This window comes from Rattus norvegicus, chromosome 9 (assembly GCF_021556685.1).
Source record: "Rattus norvegicus strain SHRSP/BbbUtx chromosome 9, alternate assembly SHRSP_T2T, whole genome shotgun sequence".
Classification (NCBI taxonomy): domain Eukaryota; kingdom Metazoa; phylum Chordata; class Mammalia; order Rodentia; family Muridae; genus Rattus; species Rattus norvegicus.
In genome coordinates this window covers 110,544,863-110,554,256 of record NC_141542.1, presented here as the reverse complement: position 1 = coordinate 110,554,256, position 9,394 = coordinate 110,544,863, and the positions used below count along the sequence as shown (strand labels likewise).

Genomic DNA, 9,394 nt, shown 5'->3' with positions numbered 1-9,394 from the left:
TTTTGTTGAATATAGGTTTTTATAGCAAGATCTGATGATTTTTTGAATTTCCTCTGAATCTGTAGTTATGTCTCCCTTTTCATTTCTGATTTTGTTAATTTGGACGCACTCTCTGTGTCCTCTCGTTAGTCTGGCTAAGGGTTTATCTATCTTGTTGATTTTCTCAAAGAACCAACTTTTGGTTCTGTTGATTCTTTCTATGGTCCTTTTTGTTTCTACTTGGTTGATTTCAGCTCTGAGTTTGATTATTTCCTGCCTTCTACTCCTCCTGGGTGTATTTGCTTCTTTTTGTTCTAGAGCTTTTAGGTGTGCTGTCAAGCTGCTGACATATGCTCTTTCCTGTTTCTTTCTGCAGGCACTCAGCGCTATGAGTTTTCCTCTTAGCACAGCTTTCATTGTGTCCCATAAGTTTGGGTATGTTGTATCTTCATTTTCATTAAATTCTAAAAAGTTTTTAATTTCTTTCTTTATTTCTTCCTTGACCAGGTTATCATTGAGTAGAGCATTGTTCAATTTCCACATATATGTGGGCATTCTTCCCTTATTGTTATTGAAGACCAGTTTTAGGCCATGGTGGTCTGATAGCATGCATGGGATTATTTCTATCTTTCTGTACCTGTTGAGGCCCGTTTTTTGACCAATTATATGGTCAATTTTGGAGAAAGTACCATAAGGAGCTGAGAAGAAGATATATCCTTTTGCTTTAGGATAGAATGTTCTATAAATATCCGTTAAGTCCATTTGGCTCATGACTTCTCTTAATCTGTCGACATCACTGTTTAATTTCTGTTTCCATGATCTGTCCATTGATGAGAGTGGGGTGTTGAAATCTCCCACTATTATTGTGTGAGGTGCAATGTGTGTTTTGAGCTTTGTAAGGTTTCTTTTACGTATGTAGGTGCCCTTGTATTTGGGGCATAGATATTTAGGATTGAGAGTTCATCTTGGTGGATTTTTCCTTTGATGAATATCAAGTGTCCTTCCTTATCTTTTTTGATGACTTTTAGTTGGAAATTGATTTTATTTGATATTAGAATGGCTACTCCAGCTTGCTTCTTCTGACCATTTGCTTGGAAAGTTGTTTTCCAGCCTTTCACTCTGAGGTAGTGTCTGTCTTTGTCTCTGAGGTGTGTTTCCTGTAGGCAGCGAAATGCAGGGTCCTCGTTGCGTATCCAGTTTGTTAATCTATGTCTTTTTATTGGGGAGTTGAGGCCATTGATATTGAGAGATATTAAGGAATAGTGATTATTGCTTCCCGTTATATTCATATTTGGATGTGAGGTTTGTTTGTGTGCTTTCATTCTCTTTGTTTTGTTGCCAAGACGATTAGTTTCTTGCTTCTTCTAGGGTATAGCTTGCCTCCTTATGTTGGGCTTTACCATTTATTATCCTTTGTAGTGCTGGATTTGTAGAAAGATATTTGTAAATTTGGTTTTGTCATGGAATATCTTGGTTTCTCCATCAATGTTAATTGAGAGTTTTGCTGGATACAGTAACCTGGGCTGGCATTTGTGTTCTCTTAGGGTCTGTATGACATCAGTCCAGGATCTTCTGGCCTTCATAGTTTCTGGCGAGAAGTCTGGTGTGATTCTTATAGGTCTGCCTTTATATGTTACTTGACCTTTTTCCCTTACTGCTTTTAATATTCTTTCTTTATTTTGTGCGTTTGGTGTTTTGACAATTATGTGACGGGAGGTGTTTCTTTTCTGGTCCAATCTATTAGGAGTTCTGTAGGCTTCTTGTATGCCTATGGGTATCTCTTTTTTTAGGTTAGGGAAGTTTTCTTCTATGATTTTGTTGAAGATATTTACTGGTCCTTTGAGCTGGGAGTCTTCACTCTCTTCTATACCTATTATCCTTAGGTTTGATCTTCTCATTGAGTCCTGGATTTCCTGTATGTTTTGGACCAGTAGCTTTTTCCGCTTTACATTATGTTTGACAGTTGAGTCAATGATTTCTATGGAATCTTCTGCTCCTGAGATTCTCTCTTCCATCTCTTGTATTCTGTTGGTGAAGCTTGTATCTACAGCTCCTTGTCTCTTCTTTTGGTTTTCTATATCCAGGGTTGTTTCCATGTGTTCTTTCTTGATTGCTTCTATTTCCATTTTTAATTCCTTCAACTGTTTGATTGTGTTTTCCTGGAATTCTTTCAGGGATTTTTGTGTCTCCTCTCTATGGGCTTCTACTTGTTTATTTATGTTTTCCTGGAATTCTTTCAGGCATTTTTGCAATTCCTCTCTGTAGGCTTCTACTTGTTCTCTAAGGGAGTTCTTCACGTCTTTCTTGAAGTCCTCCAGTATCATGATCAAAAATGATTTTGAAACTAGATCTTGCTTTTCTGGTGTGTTTGGATATTCCATGTTTGTTTTGATGGGAGAATTGGGCTCCGATGGTGCCATGTAGTCTTGGTTTCTGTTGCTTGGGTTCCTGCGCTTGCCTCTTGCCATCAGATTATCTCTAGTGTTACTTTGTTCTGCTATTTCTGACAGTGGCTAGACTGTCCTATCAGCCTGTGTGTCAGGAGTGCTGTAGACCTGTTTTCCTCTCTTTCAGTCAGTTATGGGGACAGAGTGTTCTGCTTTTGGGCGTGTAGTTTTTCCTCTCTACAGGTCTTCAGCTGTTCCTGTGGGCCTGTGTCTTGAGTTCACCAGGCAGCTTTCTTGCAGCAGAAAATTTGGTCTTACCTGTGGTCCCGAGGCTCAAGTTCGCTCGTGGGGTGCTGCCCATGGGCTCTCTGCAGCGGCAGCAACCAGGAAGACCTGTGCAGCCGTTTCAGGGAGCTTCAGTGCACCAGGGTTCCAGATGGTCTTTGGCTTTTTTCCTCTGGCGTCCGAGGTGTGTGTGCAGAGAGCAGTCTCTTCTGGTTTCCCAGGCTTGTCTGCCTCTCTGAAGGTTTAGCTCTCCCTCCCACGTGATTTGGGTGCAGAGAACTGTTTATCCAGTCTGTTTCCTTCAGGTTCTGGAGGTGTCTCAGGCAGGGGTCCTGCCGCTCCTGGGCCCTCCCCCACGGGAGCCCAGAGGCCTTATACAGTTTCCTCTTGGGCCAGGGATGTGGGCAGGGGTGAGCAGTGTTGGTGGTCTCTTCCGCTCTGCAGCCTCAGGAGTGCCCACCTGACCAGGCGGTGAGTTCTCTCTCTCTCTCACGGGGTCTGGGAGCAGAGAGGTGCTGCGGGCCCCATAATTATTTTTAAATTATGAATAGTTCTTACCTTACATTTTTGTTTTGACTCTTTATTGAACTATTTTTATATAATATATTCTGACAGTTATTTCACTTTCCTAAACTACTCCCAGATGCCTCTCATGCCCTAACCCACACAACTCCACTTTTCAATCTCCCTCTCTCTCGTTAGAAAGGAAATAAGACAAACAAACAAAACAGAATAAAAATAAAGGAATAAACCACAAAAGTCTCTCTGTATTTGTCTCTCTGTCTCTCTCTCATGTGTGCGCACACACACACACACACACACACACACACACACACCACACATACACACACACATCTGCACAAATACAGAAACATGAGTAACTAAAATGTTATGATTTCATTAAGACCAACCATAACATATTTGGATTTTAATCTTTTCCAGGATAATGCATATCGTATACACAATCCTCCTATTGATACTGAAAATCAATTGAATGAAGATTTGAGGGTTATTGTTTCTCCTTCCTTCTTTTACATCGTGCTTTGGATATATTTTAATGATGCTAAAGTCTTCATAAACCAGGAAGTTGAAAGAAACCTCTCAATTTGGTAACACACATTTTATTTTTATGATTACACACAATGGAAAGAAGAAATGTTTACATCCTATTAGAGTTTCTAACTATAGTAATGAGTCAAGAAAGAGAAATAAAAGAAATCATATAAACAAGGAAGAAATGCACACACACACCTACATATACATACATACAATAAATCTTTAAGTATATGAGATAATTTTGTTTTCTTTATTGCAAAGATAATTATATCATTGTTTTGGAAGAATTTTAATATTTTTACTCTGAGAATTTTATACAATATACTTTTTTATTAGATATATTCCTTTACTTACATTTCAAATGTTATTCCCTTTCCCAGTTTCCTGTCTATAAGCCCTCACCCCCTCCCCCTTCCCCTCCCCCATATGGGTGTTCCCCCCATCCTACCCCTTTACCGCCCCACCCCTGACATTCCCCTGCACTGGGGGTCCAACCTTGGCAGGACCAAGGGCTTCCTCTTCCACTGGTGCTCCAACAAGTCTATTCTCTGCTACATATGCAGTTGGAGCCCTGGGTCTGTCCATGTATAGTCTTTCAATAGTGGCTTAGTCCCTGGAAGCTCTGGTTGGTCTGCATTGTTGTTCTTATGGGGTTGCAAGCTCCTTTAACTCTTTCAATCCTTCCTCTAATTCCCCCAAAGGGGGTCCTGTTCTCAGTTCAGTGGTTTGCTGCTAGCATTGACCTCTGTATTGGACATGCTCTGGATATGTCTCTCAATATACTCCTATCATATTTTTCTCCCTGCTACCTCCTCCCAGATACTATACTGTACCTTTCTGTCCACTCAACTTCAAGCTCTTTTTCTCTTCAGAAAACAAACAACACCAACAAAATCATAAAACTCATTTGTGTTGGCCAACTACTCCTGAGCATGCTGTCTTCCCTGGACTGTGGTTGATATGCCCATTATCATTCTATTGAAGAAATCAGATCAAAATAAAACTTTATTTTATTTTCAATAGATCACAAACAGCCTTTTGACCAGGCATGAAACCGAATTCTCACTTCTCCTTTTGTCTGCCTGGAATTTTTACAGCGTCTGTGCACGTTGACACTGTCTCTGTGAGTTTATACTTACATATGCCTTGTGTCTAGAAAATGTTTCCACTGAAATCAGTAACTATCTCTAGCCCTCGTAATCTTTCTGTCCCAGTTCTACACTGGTACCTGAGACATCGTATGAGGGCATAATATACACATTTCATTCTGTTAGGATGCTCCAAAGATTCTCATTCTCTGCACATTGTCTAATTGTGGGTTCCTAAACAAGGAGAAGCTTCCCTAATGAGGACTAAGTGATGGACTGATCAAATAGCAATATGTTACTAGGAGGCATTTTATTGCTATGCTTGTTTAGCAGAATAAGAATAATATGATTTTTCTCTAGGACCTGTGACCTATCTAGTTTCAGGTTCTTAGCCTCACTAACAGTGTCAGGTATGGCTCTGATGATGTGCGGAGGGCCTTAAATCCAATCAAAAGCAGTTGGTTACTCCCATAAGAGTCATGCCCCTATTTAGTAAGAAGACATATCTTTCATGGAAGGCCATTATTAAAGCTCAGAGTGTTCACAGTTGGGTGAGATTAATAATTGCTTTTCTTTTCTGATAGAATGTGTAATACCTTCCAGCACTATAAAAACTACCCACTAGGAGCCATGTGTCAGTTGACTATGAACCACATTCCTCTATATTTTACGATATATGTAAGTGGTGTGCAGTAGGTTTCTCATCAGGGTGTAGAGGGTAGCATTATTAAGAGCCTCTTGGATGACAAAAGCATTAGAAAACCCTCTTGAAAAGCCTCATGGGAACCTATTAATGTGGAATCTTACTAAAATAGTCATCATGAAAACTATAAGGATTATAATAAAAATGTATTCTGTTTGTTTTGTTACATATATTATATATATTATACACATTGTATATGCGTATATATATAATTTAAACATATATTGGGACATATTTTTCTGAAAATGCTTGTTAGTACAATTTTAAAAGGGATAGTCTTTCTCTATCCCAGCTTGTTCCCAAATAAATGAAACTGAGACAATAAGCTTTATTTAATAGACTTCCGGCACAGTAGCTGAGCCGTTATTAATCTATTTGATTCTGCTAAGCTAATCTGCCTACCTCCCAGCCAAAATTTCTGAGATACTTGCATTTTAGTAATTATCTCTGGCTCCCTCTGCTCCAAAATGTGTTCTCATGGTGTCTCTCGACTTTCTCCTCTTGGTGACTCCTCCCTTCCTTCTCTCTCTACCCCTTCCTTGGCTGGAAAGTGAGGTCTAGCCCTGTTCTCTGCACTGCTCAGCCATTGGCTGATCAGCCTTTACTGACTATTCAGAGAATAAATGGGGAGCAATGTTTACACAACACTAAAACCGAAGGTTCTTAGAATAAGCATTACAATGTCTTGTCCAGATTGCAACCAGGTATGGGGTAAGAGAAATCAGTACTTAAATAATACAAAGATGATCTTTACACAATGAACAATAACGTTACACTTACAAATGCTGATATATTCTTTGCATAAAGAGGTAGATAATTTAACCATTTGTTTTGGAATAGAAGATATAGTAATTATCATGTGTTTCTTTGTTTAAAGGCAATTCACACTCCTTAGTTACATGAAATGTATATACAATCTATTATAGTTCGTCTCCTGTGTCTGGTTGCTGAAAGCAAAAGACTGGATGGCTATATGCTTATATTATGAAGAGAAACAAACAAATACAGACTAAGAGACTAGAAGAAACTTTGAACAACCAGGAATAGACCAATCATCATCATCATCATCATCATCACCACCACCACCACCACCACCACCACCACCACCACCACAACCACCATCATCATCATCACAAACCTGTTGCAAGTCTGTCACATATTCATCAGTAGATGGCAGTAAAAAGAGGTTATAGCTATACCCAGTGCTCTGACCTATGAACATCTGAATGATTAGTAGCTTACACTAAAATGATTAGTAGCTTCCCTAAAAAATGAGGAGTGGCCTGAAACGGCCCCCAGTCTGGTGCCAGGTAAACCATACAGGAGCTCGCCAGAGATGGCTTGCAGTCTGACTCCAGGCAGGTCTGGATGGGTTTCCAGGATGAGGAGCAAGCCAGAAAACTGGAGACTAGAAGAACCCTGCCTGGGACCACCAGCCCCAGGCAAGAGTGAGCCCAAGACAGACTGCTTGTCTTAGTCAGGGTTTCTATTCCTGCACAAACATCATGACCAAGGAGCAAGTTGGGGAGGAAAAGGTTTATTCAGCTTACACTTCCACATTGCTGTTCATCATGAAAGAAGTCAAGACTGGAACTGAAGCAGGTCAGGAAGCAGGAGCTGATGCAGAGGCCATGGAGGGATGTTTCTTACTGTCTTGCTTCCCCTGGTTTGCTCAGTGTGCTCTTATAGAACCCAGGACCACCAGCCCAGGGACGGCACCACCCACAATGGGCTGGGTTCTCCCTTCAACCCACCTTGATCACTAATTGAGAAAATGCCTTACAGCTGGGTCTCATGGAGGCATTTCCTCAACTGAGACTCCTTTCTCTCTGATAACTTCAGCTTGTGTCAAGTTGACACAAAACCATCCAGCACACTACCTTTGAAAGGGATCATTAGGGCAGGCTGGGCAAGGAGTGAGCCTACAATGACCACCAGACTGGTGCTGTGCCCCTCCCCCGACAGTGAGTTAGCCTGAGATGATCACCAGTCAGACACAGTGCTGTTTTGGGTGGGGGGACCATGCTTGAGATGACTCCCTGCCCAGTGCCGTAATGCATGAGCAAAACAGAACACTCTTGAAAGTACTCGTGGGATAATGCTAGAAACTCAGAGATAATGGTTGCCGCTAAGAGAAGCAAAGAAGTGGTAGAGAAATGGAAGAGGAAGAAAAACAAAAGGATGTGGGCACAATGAAGGTAGACTGAACTGGAGACTTGATGGTGGTGAGGAACAGCTTGATCTGAGCAGCTGGCAATGCCACCTGGGACTGGTAAGTTCCTGTCCCATGCTGCCACCAGGGTTGGGGGAGCATGTCTGGTCCATGAGTCCTGCAGTAGCTGGGGTCTGTTACCACCAAATGTCAGGTCAATATCTGGGCTGCCCTCTGAACATGTTGATGTCTAAGGGTTATATAGAATTGGCTCCAGTCCTCCTCTGAGATTTGTAGGAAAGCTGTACCTGGAAGCATGAATGTAGGAGAGGTGATGGAGCCCCTAGCCAGCTGGAGAGCCAACACTGAACATTTCAGGAGTTGCAGCCCTGAGCATATGAACAGGAGGGCCCTACCACTCATCGCCAAAGCAGTGGCATGGATGAGGAAGATATACCCTCCTACTTCCTCACCCCTTAGCAACTGTGGCAGGTGGGAGAGCTGGTAGCAATGGGAAAATGGTACCTGCACCTCACCTAAGCAGCACAGTAAAGCCGACCCTTGTTGCTGGTGAAGTAGACCCAAGGGCATGAGTATAGGAGAGCTGGCTGGCCCTGCCTTTTATCTGCTGGGCAGTGATACAGAGGAGAGAGAGATGCACTCTTCCCCTCCTTTATCCCTAGACATCTATGGTAGTGAGGAGAGTTGGCCCTAGGATCATGGGAGCAGGAGAACTGCCCATGTCCCTTACTCATTGCAAAACACCAGAAAGTTGGCCCTGTACCTTGCCCGGGAAGCAGTATAGATCTGGCCCTGATTATAGGAGTTGTTGGCGAGCTGGCCCTGAGCTCATGGAAGCAGGAAAGTTGGCAGGGTGAACAGCTCAGATACCTCTCAGTCCTTGATCCAGGACTTTGACTTGGCCCACCCCAACATCTACCCAATTGATCTGCTGGAATGCATGAAGGAGTGGGTCCTACAGATTCAATAATATAGGTTCTCCCTGACTCAGGGCAACAACAGGATATCTGAGTGAGGTTCCTGTATTGATAGAGGAGCAGAAACCAGAGGCCTTGTAACGGACCAATAAGTCATTGCAATGAACATTTGCAAGCAAAGAAGTGTGGACGAAAGTGTATACTGTGGGACAGACTGTGGCGTACCATAGCTTCTGAAATGAGATGTTGTTTCCTATGTTGGGGCAAAGGATGCAAGGGGGAGGGCAGGTATGGGGGGAGATGACTGGGATTGGAGCATGGTATGAAATTCACAAAAAAACAATGAAAATAAAACAAAATAAAGCCTAAACAAGGAAATAGGAAAAAAATCAACTCAATGCTCAAGGTCATTGTTCTGGAAAAATCTTAGAAATAAAACATAGACATTCATTTAAGAAAGGCATACAATTACTCAAGAATATACACCAAATATTGAGTGGTCACTTGTAGGAAGTGTTAGGGTCCGTGGCAATTCAATAGATAGTTGTATGAATAAAGTAATGGAACAAAACAAATGATGATTAATATTAAATGAATTTAATGAAGTAAAGTTTCTTAAAATATGTAATTAAACAGTATTTTACCTGTAGATAAAATATTAATCATTCAAATAAAAATGTCATTGTCTGTATACACTCAGAATATACACGGCCATTACAGACTTACACCACAAGCCGCCATGAACTTGGTCTATTATAGATTCTGCTATTTCATTTGTCAGATTAGATGCTGCTTTCTCATTGCTG

At 41.5% G+C, this 9,394-nt stretch overlaps 1 pseudogene; it reads left to right on the top strand.

The window, feature by feature from the left end:
- Nucleotides 1-6,646: 6,646 nt before the first annotated feature.
- LOC120094939 (small nucleolar RNA SNORA17) lies at nt 6,647-6,743 on the top strand (annotated as a pseudogene).
- The last annotated feature ends 2,651 nt before the right edge of the window (nt 6,744-9,394 follow it).